This window comes from Danio rerio, chromosome 7 (genome assembly GCF_052040795.2).
Source record: "Danio rerio strain M-AB ecotype USA chromosome 7, GRCz13ab, whole genome shotgun sequence".
Classification (NCBI taxonomy): domain Eukaryota; kingdom Metazoa; phylum Chordata; class Actinopteri; order Cypriniformes; family Danionidae; genus Danio; species Danio rerio.
The window spans coordinates 69,112,647-69,133,029 of record NC_141027.1 but is presented as its reverse complement, the minus strand read 5'-3'; the positions used below and the strand labels follow the sequence as shown (position 1 = coordinate 69,133,029).

Below are 20,383 nucleotides of genomic sequence, written 5' to 3'. Positions count from 1 at the left end.
AAAATCTTTAAAAAAAAATACAGTCAGTGAGTCAAATCTAAATCCAGGTGAGAAAATATACACAAATATATTGTTGACAGTGACTCACTAAAGCTTTTTGAAGAGAGATCAGCCAGATCCTCCCAGCAAACTGTGTAGCACAATTAGTCACAGAGCTCTTTACATGAGATATGATGGCTCCATTATCATTCATTAATGAGAAACACTTGAGTACATGACCGCTCCCCCACACTCAAACACTGCCGCGCTCTCTGTTCCACTTCTCTCCTGTGAGGGGGAGGCAGGGCAAGAAAAAAAAAAATCTTCATTAGCAGAGGAGAGGCAAAAGAAAGCGGATGAGAGAAAGGAGGAGAAAAACAGAAGGGGGGAATAAATTGAGGCTGATCTGGTGCTCTGTTTTTGAGGCGCTGAGATTTGCATATATGTGCAGCAGTGCAGAGGGAGAAATGTGTCAGCGCTGACAGCTTCCTGAGAATCTTTAAGCTTGATGTGGGCGCCTCTTTTTCTCTCCCAGAGACCGCAGGAGCCCTGCTAACAGTCGCTCGGGGGTCAGGACCAGTGCCTTTGTGCTCAGCCCTCCTATGGCAACCCAGCAAAGCATGTTTAACGGTCAGCTCAAGTGCAAAGCTGCTCTCTGGGGGGAGGGAGAGTTGAACCTTCCCTGCTGCAAGGGCAAATGGAGATGTGTGTGTATGTGTGTGTGTGGGGGCTAGACTAAAAGAGAACAAATGAGGATGGTAGGACAGACAAAATCATACACTGAACATGCTTGCCAACAGACCCTAGTCTGGCTAGATTAATATTTAATTTGACGTGTGGCTATGAGGGATAGACAGACAATGAGCTGATCCATACTTTGCCAAGATTTTTGTTCTTTTTTTTTCCAAAGACAAATTGACAATAAGATCCGGGATGACATGCGGAGACTCTACACTGTGCTATGCCTAACATCTCTAGTGTCATTTTCTTGAAATCAAGTAAGGCGTCCACCAAGACTGGGATGACAGTGTCCTGTCAGTGTATCAATAAGAAATGAAGCACAGGGTTGCCATGTTGAAGACAAGCCTAGACAAGTATTCATTTCCAGGCTAGTCCTGTTTGGTTTGAAAATGTATGGTGGTGGATGAGCAGAAGCATGGTGTTCATCTGCAAAACTTTTAGGTCGGTCAGCAATAAAGCGTTACTTCTCGTTCTATTTTAAAGATTCGTTGAATCTTTCCTTAAGGAACCACACATCACATTAGCAAAACAGACTCATAAAAATGAACCCCTGTATACATTTCTGGAGAGCATATGTAGCCAGAGCTACGTATGGCTGCATTTGATTTTTAAAATGAACGCTACGGGGCGGTATGACGCCACAGACAGTTTGTGTTTCTTTTTGTGCTACCAGTTGACTGCTTACATCCGTGGATGGCTTTTCCGCTGTTACCAGTATGCCCAGTAGCCTCAGTTGGCGGACTTGAGATGCAGAGAGGAGTTGACCGCAACGATGAGGTTTGAGTCAAAGAACGGCAAAGAACGATTCCAGAAAGCAGGTAAAATAAAGAAGAAGAAAAATGTTCATTTTCTTGTCGGCTTAGTCCAGTGACGGGCAAACTCGGTCCTGGAGGGTCGGTGTCCTACACAGTTTAGCTCCAACTCTAATCAAACACACCTGCTTATAGGTTTCTAGTGATCTTGAAGACACTGATTAGCATGTTCAGGTGTGTTTGATTAGTGTTGCAGCTAAACTATGCAGTACACTGACCCTCCAGGACCGAGTTTGCCCCCCCCTGGCTTAGTCCCTTTTTTATTCCGGGGAGGTCACAGCGGCATGAACCGCCAACTTATCCAGGACATTTTTACGCAGCGGATGTCCTTCCAGCAAAATCTCGGGGAAACATTCATACACGCACACTCATACACTACGGACAATTTAGCATACCCAATTCACCTGTGTTGCATGTCTTAGGTGTGTGGGGAAACCGGAGGACCCGGAGGAAACCCACGCGAACGCAGGAAGAACATGCAAACTCCACACAGCAACGCCAACTGACCCAGCGACCTTCTTGCTGTGAGGCAAAAGCACTAACTACTGCGCCACTGCGTCGCCAGAAGAAGAAAAATAAACAAGTTAATAACAAGGTGAGAATTTGGTAAGATCTGTAAACGTGGTAAAAATCAGGTGGCGACGAGGGTTTTTTTTTTCTGGATTGCTTTTGAAAACACTATGGGTTGGGTTTAGGGAAGGGGGAGGGTGGTGGTAGTAAGTCAATCAGTCGACAGTTGCCTCTGGTGGATTTCTTTAAGAACAGCAGGTGTGAATGGCTCGCAAAAGAAATTTGTGATCTGAAAAAAGCATCCACATCAGGTGGATGTGTGAAAGATGCAAAAAAAATCACACTTCCTGGGACGTATTTTGTGAAATATAGTATACAGGGGTACGTATCAATAAGGAGCCTGGGTTGCCCATTAAATAACCTTTGTTTTCAAGAGAGTAGATAGCATGAAAATGGGTTAACTAAAGATATCTAGATGGATAAACTAGGTAAGAAGCTAGGTGAGGGCAGCCAATATTACACACTTAGCCAGAGTTAAATAATTAGCGGCAACAAAAACTGACTGTATTGTCACTTAGGAAGCCTGTGTCTGCGGCTGGTCTCATCTGGGCTAAAGCAGCACTTAAGTACACAAAAAGAGCGGCAGCTGACTCAAACTAGAATGTGCATTCTGCGCCTGCATGAGAGGATGAAGCTTTCTTTAACTGCCAGAGGCAGAAGTTTGTATTTTTATGCTAATAAAGGTAACCAGAACTAGTACTAGACACAAAAAAATTGTAAACAAATAAGTAATTGCCTTTTTTTTACAGTACTTTGTTGATCACTAAAGAAAAGCTTGTTTGTGGAAACATCTGATAGTCTTATAATCCATATTATGCCTTGACTGATAAAACGATATCAGTTTTTTTTTACCAAACACCATTGCCAATAACGATAAAAAAACGTTCAGTATGAAGAGTTTATACTAAAACTTGTCAGCTGAGGGTACAGCTTAGAAGGAATGCCAATAAGCTTAGGGAGTAACGTGCACATTGTCTGCAAGTGGGGCACGTGATGCACTCACATTTTTCAGGTGCACCTAGATGAATGCCAAGAGCACGCTGCAATTTATGTAACTAGAACCAATCTGCTTCACACTTCACACTAGAATATACACATTTCAGTAATAACTGTAGACTAATTACCCCAGACAAACACAGAGCGCCCAAACACTGCAGTGCTTTTTCTCCATAAATAAAAGTTGTACCAGAACCGCAGCAATGGTTTGTTCGTTTGTCATCCTCTGAAAAAACGGTTGATGGCCGCCTAGTTATAACGGACGCCACGAGCACAAAGCCCATTGAAACTGGTGAAGGAATCCATGCGCCGCACCATTTTCACATGCTTTTAGACGCGATATGTGAATGGACTCTGGTTGGATTGCGTCATCGCCACCTCAGATCAGAATAACAACACAAGCAAAGATGAGTGCCGAATAGCAGCAGTGAGAAGATTGTAAATAAAAAAAAAGGTTGTACGGATTTCTCCAGAGTGGCTTTTTGGTTTATTTTCTAGTGCATTCCAGCCACTAGCTCCCCATCTGAAAGTTATTATTATTTTTTTTAGCATAGGGGTAATGTAGTCATTCAACTTCACTATTTGAAAAGAGTTTGAGGTTTACTGTATCATTATTATTGACACCTTACAGATACTGATCTACCTAAAAGTTTGCTTTGATTGTTCAGTATTTACACTTTACCATTGCACACACTCTGTAACATTTTGTTTATCAAGTTTAGGAGTCTCTTTAACACTTTAAGAGATTGGATATTTTTTGTAAAATATGTTTGGTTTGTTTTTGACTATTAAAACTCTTTGCCTTAGTAAAGTTGGTAAATTAAAATAAAGTGGTTAAATAAATTAAAAAATCCTAATAATCTTAAATGGATTGTGAAAGAATATTCAACAATTATCGATATCGAATGATATGAAACATGATATTGTGATTTTTTTTCTTTTCTTTTTTTTTTTGCTGTCTCGCCCAGCTCTAATTCATATTATTTGCAAAAATTTGAAAAAATGTGATAAAATAACAGCTGGCTTTGTATTTCTTCATATTTTTAAGAATTTGGTCAAAATCAGAGGCAAAACAACAAACAAACGAGTATTAATATATTTACAACAAACTATGTGAAATGCTAGGCTGATGAAGCGATGCAATGAATATATATGGCAATTTATTTGACAGACAGATCTAGGTCAAATTTGTATGTCCATCTTGAGTTGCATTGTTTACTTGGGCTAGTCTCTTCTAGTTTTGGCCTTGTGCTCTGATTTGCTATTGGATCCATAGCTGAAAAGCCAATCAGAATGCTCTTTCTCGCCATTGAAATCAATTATACAAGCTGAATCAAGGGAACTCCAGCCAATGATGCAAAGAATACACCAAAGAAACTAGCTGGATAGATGCTCACCAATGAGCCAACTGCCTCAACGGCTAACCATTGGCTTAGGAGGTCCACGCTGTATGGCCTTTCAAAATAGGTCGTACATTGTTGGGGGTTGGGGTGATTTTCAGGCCCCACCATGAAGACTGTCCTGACATCAGCACACTAGTGTTACATTCTGGTGATCAGCTATGCTAGTCTTTTAAGCATGGAAAGAATCCAAAGCTTTCCTCAACGTCACAGTGAGAGCAGTCAAGCTCAGCATTCGTCAGCAAACACACTCCTGCACCAGTCTCATGAGATAAAGCCCAGATTGCACGCACACACAAACACACACACACGCACAACCTCTCTAAATTAATCATTGTGCATGCAAAATCCATCACAGTTTGTTCTCTGTTACAATCAGAGATGTCAGAGTGAATGGCTCTCTAGGAGAAATCATCCCCTCTAAATATCAGGGGTCCTCTTCTTGTTGGCGTAAGTGAGACACAAATCAAAAACCAGCAGGAGAGGTTTTCCGAGCACTTCTCCAACTGTTCATCTTCCAGCATTAATTCAAACCAAGAATGAAAAACAACTGTAAAATTAACAGATTAATGGCACAAATTTTGCACAAGAAAGTAATGCACATTATCTGACAAAAGCCTTGTCGCCTATCCAAATTTTAGGAGCAAAAAATAATAACTTGACTTTTAGAATCAAAAGTGGCTTATATGAAAGGCAACAGCCTCTAGATTAGGCTTATTTTAGAAAAATAAAGTATGATCATGCCTTGATTTTTAATGATTTAATTAGGACAGTAGAGTCTGACTTTGCTTAGACAAAAGTCTTGTCACTTAACAGAAATACTATACATTATAGAATATAAAGTCAGGGTGCAGTGAAATAAGAATGAATATTGTGTATGACTCCCATGAGCTTGAAGGACTGCATCCACACATCTCTGTAATGACTCAAAAAACTTATTAATAAAGTCATCTGGAATGGCAAAAAAAGCGTTCTTGCAGGACTCCTAGAGATTATCAAGATTATTTAGATTCATCTTCACTGTCTCCTCCTTCATCGTACCCCAGACATGCTCAATAATGTTCATACCTGGTGACTGGGCTGGCCAATCCTGGCGCACAAGCTGTTAATGTTGCCATCCACTCTCCAGATCTCCTGTACGCCCCCATTCTGAATATAACCCCAAACCATGATTTTTTCTTCATCAAACTTGAATGATTTCTGTGAGAATCTTGGGTCCATGCGGGTTCCAATAGGTCTTGTGCAGTATTTGTGATGATTGGGATGCGGGTTGACATACTTCATAGTTTTTTCAAATGATTAACAATAAGTCAAGTTATTATTTGTTGCTTTTACAGCTAGGATCAACAACAAGATGTTTTATGTACTTAAATTACTAATTTAGGTTTTTCAAATGGTTTCTATAACACATTTGCTATAGTATTCTGAGATAGTTCTGAGTTCATTTTGATATACTATTATAAATAGCTTTTTAGATATTTATAATAAGATTGCTCAGGTTTTCTTGGTATGAAATAATAATTCAACCTTCTGTAAATGTTATCCAAGAACAATTTTTTCCCCCAAGTTGTTAAAAGGATCGAAAGCGTCAAAAGGATAGAATGAAGAAGTAAACTTGGTGAAAAAACATATTTAACAGTGAGCTTTTGATAAGGGTGACACAGTGGCTCAGTGGTTAGCACTGTCACCCCACAAAAAGAAGGTCACTGGTTCGAGCCTTGGCAGGGCCAGTTGGCGTTTCAGTGTGTAGTGCATGTTCTTCCCGTGTTCACATGGGTTTCCTTCGTGTGCTTCGGTTTCCCCCACAGTCCAAAGACATGCAGTAAGTAAATTTAATAAAGTAAATTGGCCGTAGTGTTTGTGTGTGTATGTGTGTGTTTAAGTGTGTATGGGTGTTTCCCAGTACTGGGTTGCAGCTGGAAGAGCATTAGCTGCGTAAAACATATGCTGGAATAGTTTGCGGTTTATTGCGCTGTGGTGATGGCTAAAATAGAGATTAAAGTTTATTGACACTGAGTCTGAAATTTTCATCCGTAATTTTCGTACGTTAAAAAAATAATTCAACTTCATGTTGTGTGAATTGTATTGACACATTGCGTCCAAAACTTTCGTCTGTCATAAAAAAAACTCGAACCAGGTTTGTACCATTTTTTTTCCATCTGAAAAAGCACTTTGAGAGCTGTTTTGTCAGTTCAGAGCCACCGTGCAAGCGAAAAGCTAAATACTGAATGCAGTCATTTAAGCTACAGATAACTTTATGATAAACACAATACATAAATTAAAGACAGAATGTGGCAGACAGTTAAGAACCTGCTGCTTCATGTGTGCTCAGACATATGGCTTGTAGACTTTATAATAGAAAGCATGATCTATGTTCGGTTCATTGCTTCGACACGTCAACGCGGCCACCATCTATAATGGCCCATTTCCACTGAGAAGTACAGTATGGTACGGTACAGGCCACTTTTATCAGGCTTACGTTTCCACTGCCAAAGGGTACTAAGACGACCCTCAGACGACTTCATTTTTCCTCGAGGAAATGTCACAGTAAAGCCATGCGGGTCGTTCACATACCATATAAGAAGCACTTCTCACAAAACAGCTTTATACACATAAATACTTCTGTAAAAAATGTTCATTATTAACCTTTCTATTAACATGATTTGATTATAACTGCAGATCAATGACAGTGCGAAATAGCCTACTATAACGCCTGCAATTATATAAAATAAATAAATAAATTCAACATATATGAACACACACAGACCCTTACAGTCTCCAATATTTTATCAATTACAGAAAAAAACAACACACAGAGTACATTTAGTCCTTAATTGGGTTCAAAAACAAGATAAAATATAGCCCACAGTCAGTGCAAAGCTCTCATCTGTGTCTTTAATCTTCAGCAGCACATGTAACCTCTGTTAGAGAGTAATTTCGTCATTCAGAGTTCATAAAAGTCCAAAAGGTGAAGATAATAGTTAAACAAGACAGTTTGTTCATGTTCTATGCTGCAGAAAGCATCATTTGCTGCTGTTTTTTTCCGGCTTCTCTTGCATTTGTCTGTTTCTGAGAGGATTGAATATCAGAGGCGCTTCAATAATCACGCCCACCTTATTAATATGAGCTCAAGACATTCGTTATTTCAAATATAGTCGCGCGGCAAGCTCTCTGAAGAAAGTGTAACCGCTTGCACTTTTAGACGGGCTCTTAAAACAACAACAGAACATTGCAGATTTTGTTCTTGGCTTTGTGGCTGTACATCAAAACGACGACAAGGTTTGTTTGAGCAGGGGTCGACCATGACTTGTTGTTATATGCATATATTATTACGGTGTAATGTCTCGGCTGGGATTTTTTCATACTAGGTACCCTTTGCAAAGGGTGACCAAAAAGTGGTATGGTTTACTTTTAAGTACCCTTTGACAGTGGAAACGGCCATAAAATAATACCGAACCGTACCGTACCACGTAAAAAGGGCCATTATTATGTCTACAGGTACCAGTCTCTGTTTAGAATTTGTTTACATACGTGAATGTGTGAAGTATCACAAGCAATGTATCAAAGATCCACTGATTTCCTAAAATAAACTTTGCATTTGGTGATAATCCAGCGCAGCTTTTCGATAATGAGCTAAACTCACCTTCTAATATTGGATGAACACAACATGAAGCCTATTCCTCTTTCTTTTTCTACTTTGGAGAAGAGAGGAGAACAAAGCTGAAACTGAAACTGGCTCCGAAATGTTTTGTTTTTTCGTAATGGATTTACTAATACGCATTGGACTCAGTGTGCAAGGTTTGTTTACGTGAAAAAAAAAAAAAAAATGTCTGACTTCAGTGTGCAAAGGCCAAAAAGAAAAATGATTGAATGAATGAATGATCTCTTAATTTTTTCCCAGAGCTGTACTATTTGAATAATCACTCATGTCTGTCACACAAACACAACTAGTTAGTCACCAAAATTTAATACTTCGATTTAGGCATTTGAACAAACCCATAATTCCCCACATGAGTGTTAGCAATAGTGCTGCTTGCCTTTGAAAACACCACTAATTAAGTTAACAGCAAGCACTTGAACAATCAATTACCTGCAGTGTAATGGCAAGAAATCACATTGTAGTGCCTGTTAAAGACTATTGCTCCTTTGATAAGACCTTGAGAAAGGTAACATAAGCAGTATTTATAGCTCTTCCTTGTGGGCTGAGCGCAGAGCATGGGGTAGGACAGGAAGCAGTTAATGGTGTGCTTGTGCTGGCTGTTTGGCATGCTGGAGGGAGAGTGACATTGATCCACCAGCTCCCGTCCATCCGTCTCCCTGACAGAGGTAACAGGATTGTTAATAAAAATGGAAATTGAGCTGCACTACCCCCTCACACACATCCGCACACACTCCCTCGCTCTCTCTGACCGTATCCAGGGCTTGCGCTCAGCTGGCTTGCTTTGCCTGACATCTCCCTGCAGAGGCTAAGAACTGGTTGCACTCGCAGCCATGGCTGTGCCTCTATTAAGTATGAGCCAGAGAGTGAACACACGAAATCACAGCTATATTACCTGGAATTGGAGGTAGGAACACTGAGATACAGCTGGTTACCACAACATGCATTAAGGCTAACAGTTCAATTAGGCTTCACAACTGGCCATACTGGTGTCAGCCTGATTTTCAATGTTATGAGTCCAAAAAAAAAATAAAATAAAAATAAAATATATATATATATATATATTTGCCAATAAATTATTAATTATAATAGCAACTTACTACAGTTTAGATTAATGTCAAATCAAGATCTGTATTTGCTAGCCTATATATCGGTTATCGGCTTTTAAAATCTAGAGTTATTAGCAATCACAGTTAACAAAATTGCCAGATTTTGGCATAATTCATATTTTGGTTTTCCTAGTTCTGAAGAAATGTTCTGTAAATGAACATAAATGTGTCATGTAAACAAAAGGATATTAGTTAAACTACAGCGATGCATAATATATCGGTGGCCATGCAGGTATCAGCCATATTTTAAATTCTAAACTACAGTGATGCATGATATATCAGTGGCCATACTGGTCTCAGCCTTAATTTCAATGCTAAACTACAGTGATGCTTGTTAAATCGGAGTCCATACTGGTATCAGCCTTATTTCCTATGCTTATTTTTAATCATTTGAGTCCAAAAAGAAAAATAAACATATAAATTTGCCAATAAATTATTAATTATAATAGCATCTTACTCCACTTTAGATTCATGTCAAACCAAGTTCTATATTTACTGGCCTATATATAAGTTGACATATTTTTAAATATCAAGAGTTATTAGTTATCACACTTGGCAAAATTGTTGTATTTTGCCATATTTAATATGTCGGTTTGCCTAGTTCTGAAGAAGTGTTCAGTATATTAACTTAAATGCCTATTTACAATGACACAAGTCCAAAAATAAAAAAAATATATTTGCCAATAAATTATTAATTACCTCAGCTACTTAAGGTTTAGATTCTTGCTTAATCAACATCTGTATTTACTGGCCTATATATCGGTTATCTGCTTTTTAAATATAGAGTTATTAGTTATCGCAGTTAACAAAATTCTTATATTTTGCCATATTTTATATTTTGGTAAGCCTAGTTCTGAAGAAATGTTCCTTACAGTAACATAAATACTTCATGCAAACAACATGGCATAATTTAAACTACAGTAATGCATGATATATTGGTGGTCATACTGGTATCAGACTTATTTTTAATGCTTATGTTCAAGGATTTGAGTCAAAAAAGAAAAAATAAATATATCTGCCAAAAAATTATTAGATATAATAGCGATTTACTCCAGTTTAGATGCATGTCAAATAAATATGTCTATTTACTAGCTTATATATCCGTTATCGGATTTTTAAATATAGTTATTAGTTATCACAGTTTTCAAAATTGTCATACTTTGCCATATTTCATATTTAGTTTAAGCGTGAGCCAGAAAGTAAACACACACAATCACATTCATAATACCTGAAACATGCATTCCACAACATGCATTAGGGTTAACAGTTTAATTAGGCTTCACAACTGGCAATACTGGTTTCAGCCTTATTTTGCTTAATGTTATTGTTCTAAAAAGAAAAATATTTACATATAGGTCAATCAATTATTAATCATCTCAGTTACTTACTGCACTTTAGATGCATGTCAAATCAAGATCTGTATTTACTGGCCTATACAATGGTTATCTGCTTTTTAATATAAGTTATGAGTTATCACAGTTAGCAAAATTGTCATATTTTGCCACATTTCATATATTGGTACAATTATGCATTATATATTGGAGGCCATACTAGTATCAGTCTTATTTTCAATGCTAAACCACAGTGATGCATGATATATCTATGTCCTTATTAATAAATCATCAATACATTTTTTAGTCACTTTCCCACAGACACGGATACTACTCCAGACAGTAAAGTGTCGCCCACAATTGAGGCAACTTTCTCCTCAGTGTTAGTTCAGCATCCCCTGTTCCCCCGCCCTTCGGTCCACACTTTGGCGGTGCGCTGCTGTTCTCCTCTTTACCTGCACCTTTACATCAGACCATTTCTTTTTTAATTCATTCACAGTGCGATGTTCAGACCCCACAGCGTTAACCGCATCAGCTAAACTCTTCCATTCTATTTTTTTTTCTTTTTGTTATTTTTCAAAGGACAAACTAGCAAATAACAGTTTTCTCTGGTCTACCTGTGATAGGAGCACCTCCAATTCACATTCTGTGAAGTTTCTCTTCTTGCTTGCTTTTGCCATTGCCTTTTCATTTGGTTTTGCCAAAGTGGAGTCATTACCATCTTTATTAGGGGGTGGAGGCAAGAAGGGGTTTTGCGCTTCTGCATGTGTGCTCAGTTTCACGTTAATTTGAATGTACAAAGAGAATATGCGTGGGATTCTGCAAGTGTTTCATACATCTGATTTTTTTACTGCGTACGCACATTTACAGCTTTGTCCCTATGCAATGTTTTAGTATGAATTCAACGCAAGTCTTCATGCATGAGGCCCCAGACCTGCAATCCACAGCACTGAAATGAATGATTCATTAGATTTGCTAAATCTTTTAAAGGGAACTTGTTGCAAACAATTTATATTGGCTGATTTTAAACAAACAAATTAAGTTGAACGTTACAAAATTGTATTCTTTGTTTAAATTCAGGCGAGGCAGTGGCGCAGTAGGTAGTGCTTTCGCCTCACAGCAAAAAGGTTGCTGGGTCGCTGGTTTGAATCTCGGCTCAGTTGGCGTTTCTGTGTGGAGTTTGCATATTTTCCCGGCCTTCACGTGGGTTTCCTCCGGGTCTCCCCCACATTCCAAAGACATGCGGTACAGGTAAATTGGGTAGGCTAAATCGTCTGTATTGTGTGTGTGGGAATGTGTGTGTGGATGTTTCCCAGAGATGGGTTGCGGCTGGAAGGGCATCCTCTGTGTAAAAACTTGCTAGATAAGTTGGCGGTTCATTCCACTGTGGCGACCCCGGATTAATAAAGGGACTAAGCCGACAAGAAAATGAATGAATGAATGAATGTTTAAATTCAGCCTATATTAATTGTTTGCAACCACTTAGCTTAAAATAAATGAGAAAATTGAATGAATCATTGTTTTTAGCGTGTGTGGATCCACCTTTGCTGAACCATCGCTAGATTAGCTTATCAGCTAACGCCATAGCTTTGGCCATAAATCGGTTATCATTGTAAGACATGAGCACAAAGAACAACAGTTCTGTTTGCGGTTCACAAAGCACTCATTAAAGGAGCAGGAGTGCAGCAAAGGATGATATATATGTGCTGTTTGTTTATAAGGGTGAGATCAAGGATAGATGATGTTAGCCCACGGAGCCAGTCTAAATGTGGATTCACACAGAAACTGGGTCAATTTGGCTCCCTAAAGGCTGTGCGCAGAGACAGTGGAATTAAACGCTCTTGGTAATCACCAAAATGGGTTCCCGGGTTGGAAGGTTATGTGTTGGGTGTTAAGGAATTGACTGGCACAGTAATTGTGAGCACAGGACGCAGATAGAAACCGATGGGAGTATATTCCAGGAGCTCAGCTGGTTTGCTGGAGTGCAGGGAAGAATAAACAGAGTGACGCGAGGCAGAAAGAGCTCAGCAGACTGAGTGCTGCCTCATTGAGCAGCCCTGGAAACCTGCCAGTCTAACGCCACAAAGCATTAATACATGCAGAGTCCATCGGAGGAGTGTATCGTACACCTCTACACAGCCACTGCTTTTACAAGTGAATGTGTCAGGAGCACTTAAGAGGGCACTCTGTGACATAAGGTTTCTTTTTAGACACACATAGCCTTGGAAGGATACAAAATAATAATAATAAGAATAATAATACTAAAACTACTGTTTTAGTAAAACATCTTAATAGAAATGCATTTAATAAAGAAAAAACTGCTTACAATAATCAAGACTAGTTTTTAGAAAAATTACTTTCAAAATAAAATGTGTTATAACCATTCTGATACATTGCTTTTATTTATAACTTCCCGAGCTCAGTTAAGTCATAATTTCCATATTTTATATTTTGGCATGCCTAGTTCTGAAGAAATGTTCTGTGCATTAACATAAATGTGTCATGCAAAAAAAGGGTCTCATTTAAACTACAGTGATGCATGACATATTGATGGTCATAGAGGTATCAGCCTTATTTTGAAAGCTAAACTACAGTGATGCATGATATATCGGTGGCCATACTGGTGTCAGCCTTATTTTTAATGCTAAACTACATTGATGCATGATATATTGATGTCCATATCAATAAATCATTAATACATTTTTTAGTCACTTTCCCACAGACACGGATCCTACTCCAGACAGTAAAGTATCGCCCACAATTGAGGCAACTCTCTCCTCAAAGGGTGTTATTTCAGCCTTTTGGCTAGAAAAAAAAGCAGTTTTTAATAAAAAAAAAAAAATTTGGAACAAAATTATTAGCACCTCTACGCTATTTTTTTTCTCTATATTCTACAGAACAAACCATCATTATATAATAACTTGCCTAATTACCCTAACCTGCCTAGTTAACCTAATTAACCTAGTTAAGCCTTTAAATGTCACTTTAAGCTGTATAGAAGTGTCTTGAAAAATATCTAGTCAAATATTATTTACTGTCATCATGACAAAGAGAAAATAAATCAGTTATTAGAAATGAGTAATAAAAACGATTATGTTTAGAAACATGTTGAAACAATCTTCCCTCTGTTAAACAGAAATTAAGGAAAAAAATAAATAGGGGTGATAATAATTGAGGGGGGCAAATAATTCTGACTTCAACTATATATATATATATATATATATATACACACACACACGCACGCACGTACGTACGCACGCACGCACGCACGCACGCACACACACACACACACGCACAGCTACTTCACTTTAATCTACTTCACTTGAATCGCTTTAATTCATTACAAACATGCACTGCTTTAAAAACGTTTTAAACTTGTAAAACTTATTCTTGATCACATTTGATGATGATTGATGATCACAGAGAGCTGAACAGATCTTTAATCCCCGTTGCTTTGCCCATGTACTGTCTTGTTGATATTATATGCGTTTCAACAGAGACATGTTAATACGCAGCTGTCAATCAATTCTGTGGGCGGGGAAACCGCACTCCTATGTCACGTTGCGGTCGGCCTCAAAATGGGAGAGATTTAGATCTTATTTTAACATCAAGAAAAAAAATAAACACAAGAGAGACTTGTGTTTATATCACTTCAATATGACTATGGGCACACTACACCTACACACAGTCCTGTCCAAACAGCTTACAAAAGATGATTTTCATCATAGGTGCCCTTTAACCTCTCAATGCCACTCATCGGATATTTAATTTCTGAATGTCCATTATTTGTAAAACAAACAGCATCAAAATGGTTCCACAGTCACGTTTAACATGTTTGAGAGAAAGTAAACTTTTAGCATTTTCATCAAACACTGGGTGTTTTGCTTTTGAAACATCTGTGAAAAATTTTACAGCAACATAATATCATTCAGCATTCTGTACCCATGGGCAGATTTTTCCATGACTCTGTGCTGTTTAATGAACCTGCACATGCAATGGAGAAAATAAGCCTCTTGTGTATGTAAAATCTAAAAAAAAAAAAAAAAGCAGCAAAATTACAATGACATTTCCAAAAGAACACTTTTATTCCCAACCTAAAATGGGGTCTTTAGTGTTTTCAAAAAGGTTCTGTTTTTGTGGGTTGGAGATGGTAGAGCAGTGTAGACAGCAGGAGTAACCGTAACCATAACAAAATGGTTTTAAACAAAAACGCATTAGTGTAAATGGGTAAACTCTAGATAGGATACATGACCGGCTGGAAGTGCAATACGCACATCAATTTAGCAGTATTTTTAGGACACTATATAAAAATAATTACTATTTTACAGTACTGTTTTGGCCGGGTTTAGGGTTTGGGTAGAGGTAGATGTTAAAAAAATACAATTTATAAGGTAATTTAATAGATGACATGAATAATACTTCGTACAATTACTGTTTTTACATTACTGTGATGGTTGTGGTGGGGGTAGATGTTGATAAAACAAATAAATGGGACATTAAATAAATAATATAAATCATTTTCGATAACTTCCGGCCGTATCTGATCTAGCAACAACCATGTAAATGGCAACATAGGTTCTGCAGAAATGTCAGGTAGTTATAGGAACTAGCCACCAAGCTGGTGCCCTTACAATTCAATTTCCCCCTTTAACCATTTTCCTGCTTGTTTTCGCACTGTCAATTGACATATGCTGGCCAACAGTTACATCAACCATGGCTTTTAATCAAATCAACAACTGTAAGATGGCCTTTACTGTGGCTAAAGCAGTTTTTTTTGTTGTTGTTTTTTTAATTTATGGAGAAGATAATTTATGTTCAATCAAACTAAATTTGTAAAGTAATTAAGTTGTATGTCAATATACACTCATGTAACGGTATGTCAATGTACACTTATACTTCACACGTACAGTGCTCAGCATATATAAGAACACCCCTAAAAAATCTCTCTTTTAAATTAATATTTTTGATAGGAAGCTTCACTATATTATATTTGTGCATGTACAGTTGAAGTGAGAATTATCCCCCCCCCCCCCATTTATTTTTTTTTCCTAATTTCTGTTTAATGGAGAGAAGATTTGTTTTCAACACATTTCTAAACATAATACTTTTAATAACTCATCTCTAATAACTGATTTATTTTATCTTAGCCATAATGACAGTAAATAATATTTGAACTGGATATTTTTCAAGACACTTCTTTACAGCTTAAAGTGACATTTAAAGGTTTAACTAGGTTAAGTAGGTTAGCTAGGCAGGTTAGGGTAATTAGACAAGTTATTATATAATGATGGTTTGTTCTGTAGACTATCAAAAGATTCTAGCCAAATTAAAACAATTAAGACTTTCTCCAGAATAAAAAAAAATATTATCAGACACACTGTGAAAATGTCCTTGCTCTGTTTAACATCATTTGGAAAATATTTAAGTTTAAAAAATTCAAAGGGGGGGCTAGTAGTTCTGACTTCAACTGTCCATTAGATTAGTCAGTACTGAAGCCAAATCTGGAGCTTATCTATCAAAATAACTTACGATAACGGCCAAAAAACTTGTACACCCAAATGTATATGTAATAGAAAAATATTAAATACAAATTTAAAGAGAACAAATCAAGAGAAGCAAACAAAATTAAGATTTAGTTGACATTTTGTAGGTTGTATTTTTTTTTTTTTTACAATAATTTGCTTGAATTTTATTGTATTTTCTTTCAGTTTCTAAATATGTTTGGTAACTAAAATATTACTTTAATAAATATATCTGTTTATTAAATTTGTATCGTTTAAATGCACCAAAATACATTGCCTTCATTCACTAAGAAATAGAGAAAAATATTCATTTTAAAATAGGGTGTACTCAATTGCTGAGCACTGTATTTAATAAATAATCTTGCCAAATACCAGTTCTTTTCTATAGCATATATACATACATATATATATATTGAGTGTGATAAAGAAATAGATATTTACAGTTAATAAATACAATTTGAAGTGTCATGCAAGTTATATTAGGAATGCCAATTTACACTTCTTTACATGCACATAATAACCTTACCAATTAATACACCAGTTAATACACTTACACATTACACGTACACGAACATAAACCAATGAAGTTGTCCCCCAAAAATTTCAAGAATTATGTTGTTTCAACTCATTTTATATAGGTAGTTGGAACACACAGCAAAAAAATAACATTTTTTGAGTGTGATAAGAAACGGTTATTTAAATAAATAAATAAATGCAATTTTAAGTGTCATGCAAGTTAATGTCAATGTACACTTATACACAGTAAAACACAAAAAGTTAAGGTAACTCAAACCATTGGAGGAAACCGATTGCAACAAACCATTTAAGTTCAAAAACTAAACCTAATGAGTACTGTGAACTCAATTAATTTGAGTAATGGAAGCAATTTGATCACATCGAAACCCAATAAATGAAGAGAACTTAAACCAACTGAGTACTGTAAAACCCAAAAACTGATTGCTACAAACCAGTTAAGTTAAAAACTAATATATTTAAGTACTGTGAACTTACGACATTTAAACTGAAGTAATGAAGTATTTAAATAACTCATCAATTTTTAAACATGACTAGTTACTTAAAGCAAGTAAACCAATTGTCTTAAAAGCAACAAGTTGACTGCACAAAAATAATGTAAGTAAACCCACTTGGAACTGTTAAGTTGATTTTTATAATTATGCAAATTGCTCTCTTTTTTCAAATAAAAGTAAACTAATTACCTTTTTCCACTACACCTTTATTATATTTGGTTTTTCCCCCAGCTTTTCTGTATTTTGCAAAATGACATTCAGTACCTAAAATAAATCTGCTCTTCCAGACTCCAGTGTGTCCTCTAAATTCAACACAGGCTATAATTGTAGATTTTATAAAATCTAATGAAGCACAAATATTGTAATAATTACATTAATTATTTGAAAACAGACATGCTGACATAGTCTGACACTGTAAAAAGGGATTAGTTGACTTTAAAAAGTGAGTACAATAAGCATAATTATAAAAATTAAGTCAATGTAACGGTTCCAAGTTACAATGGGTTTACTTACATTATGTTTGTGCACTCAACTTCTTGCTTTTGGTTTAATAAATAAATTGTTTTATTCGCTATAAGTCATCACTTTTTACAGTGTACCTTCAACACTGAGTTCAAAACTCTTTTAAAAAGAGTAGAATTAACTTTCATTAAATTCTGAGTTAATTATACTCATGTCATTTAATGAAATTGACTGTTAAGTTTTACTTCACACGTACATAATAAATATTCTTACCATCTAACAGTAAGTTAGTACAGCATTTCTTGTTTTGTTTTTCCACATCTTTATGGCAAGTCATTATGGGAAGCAAAACATTAACAGAAAGAAAAAACCCTAAGGTCACTGAGGTGTTTCCAAACACAGCACAAACAAAAATACTCCTCAAAAATGCAGGGTTCCAGACAATTCATTCATGTTGTCCCAACACAAATTGAATAACTTAACATATGAAGAGCTCACATGCAAAAACCTCTTAATCTATCAGACGTCTTTTCTTGTAAATGAGCATTTTCTATCAGGCTCCTCTGATAAGGTTCAGAAGTTTTATTTATATGCACTGAAAAGGTTATTAGCTAGTAAATAAAATACCTTTTTTCAAAAATGTCACTTTAGACAATTCTTTGGTTTTTAACAAGGTTAATTTTTCTTTGCGTCAAAACCAGCTAAATCCATGTCTGCTTTTTATGTAAAACCCTCTAAATCTACCTATTGGAACAAGACAGTGTAATTAGTTAAAAGTTAAGATGCCATTAGAAATTATTGTACCAAATATAAAACACACAAACCACCTGAAATTTAAAATGTATAAATCTGTCAAGTAAGTAACGGTTCATACCGCTGTGATAAACCAGGGAAAAAGTAGTAGGATAATGAATGAATGAAATCTGTAAAGTAAGTGCATTTATCAATAACATTAAAACTGACATTATTTAAATCTTAACAATAGGTTGCCATTTCTGATATTTGGGATTTAGATTTAATGTAAGTAGAACAATGTAAACATTGTAAGCTAAGCTTGGTAGATTCAAATAATGTAGTGTAAAAGCATAGTGAAACATCAATCTCTGTGCATTGTCCATTAATATAAAAGCATATCAGATGCATAGGAATTATGAAGTAATACAAATAATATATAATATAGTAATATAGTTTTATACGTTATATTTATCTTTTTAAATATAGCTTAAATTAGTAAATAAAACACAAGGTAGGCCTAATGGGAAAAAAGAGGATGCCTCTTAAGCAATTTTAGAAGCTGTCATTCATTCATTCATTCATTCATTCTCATTATACTTAAGGTCTTGGTCCCGTGTTCATCCTCATAGCATCCACGTTAAATAAAAGAACGGCATCATAACTCTGTCTTTCGTAAAATGGAGTTGCCGTTTATTGTATAGTAAATACCACTCATTCAAAGTAGCGTCGCTGCACAAACAAACATACACTTCCGACAGCACGTTGTGTTTTTTTTTATTTCGTATAATGCACAGTTTTGAGGTAACTTGATATTTACTGACAGACAGACAGGCTCATCCAGTTCATCAAACTCTGTCTTTTAAAATTGAAATCGGAAGCGGAATATGTCTCCTCAAAAAGCCGGCTTATCAGCGCCCTGCTACATTGAAAACATATAATTCGATTTAATCTTCTGATTGGTTCTTGGGATATAGCGGCTGTCAAAGGCTGGTGGTGTTTAGCGGCTTTTGCAAACAAACTGTTACTTCTGAATGCACTGAAGCTGTGATTTAGATGATTTGAAGCGAATCTATTTGTTGATAGTGTAGTACGAGCCTAAAGCATTCACTCAGTGCCATTATATCATTTTTGGCAGAAGTGGCGTTTAGCGACTTTTGCATCTGAATCTTCATATTGAAGTCCATAAAACATAAAACAATTAAGTTGTCCCAAAAAAAACCCTAGAGTTGTGTTGTTTCAGCTCAGTTTACATAAGTAATTTAAACAATAGCAACATTTTTTAAGAGTGTGATAAGAAACAAAGTTATTTAAATAAATAAATATAATTTTAAGTGTCACGCAAGTTACAATGTCAACGTACACTTACACTAATTTTACAAATCAACAGACTTTTACTGTAGCAATTTGACAGTCTTTTACCATTAATATCACAGTATTTCATTTATTTGGAGGGTGTGGGTTTGGGGAAGTCATTACAAGAAGCAAAACACTGCCAAAAAACACAAGGCATGTCAAAAATTGTCACTGATGTTTCCACACACACTAAAAAACCTTCCCCAAAAAGAGAGAAAAAAAAAAAAAAAAACATGAGTGCTGTTTTGAAAGAGTGAATGTTATAGGGGTCTAACACAAAGCCTATGGGGACTCAGTATAAACACGAGCACTCAGGGCCTCTTCAGCTCACAGAGAACTAGTCCATACATGGGGAGGCTGGAGCGAGGGCCCTTCCCCCACAAAGACGGCCGAGCTCTGCCTGCTATGTAGGGGGTGAGCAGATCAGACTGCAGATTATCCTGCTGAGAGAGGTCTGGGCTCAGCCGAGGTGGCTACAGACAGCTCTCGGAGTGTAAATACACTTCTTTCAAAAGCACAACAATAAGCTCAACAAGAGCTATGGAGATTAAAACAAGCTCAACACAAAGCCGGGGCTAGCTGTGGGAAGCACTGAAATGTAAAACAAAGAGTCATTCTGAGCGCTGTGTGATTCTGCTATGGGTTTTTTATCAGCGCACTTTCAAGGGCACTGGTACTAAAAAAAAT

The 20,383-nt window shown here is 36.5% G+C and overlaps 1 protein-coding gene and 1 long non-coding RNA gene across 2 annotated transcripts in view; one reads left to right on the top strand and one right to left on the bottom strand.

Moving 5' to 3' along the window:
* trip4 (thyroid hormone receptor interactor 4) overlaps positions 1–20,383 on the bottom strand; it is a 149,063-nt gene that overhangs the window by 25,716 nt on the left and 102,964 nt on the right.
* Positions 884–3,599, top strand: LOC147836193 (uncharacterized). Its single transcript, XR_015496448.1, has 3 exons — positions 884–1,138; positions 1,454–1,613; positions 1,838–3,599. It is a non-coding gene; the product is annotated as an uncharacterized LOC147836193 (long non-coding RNA).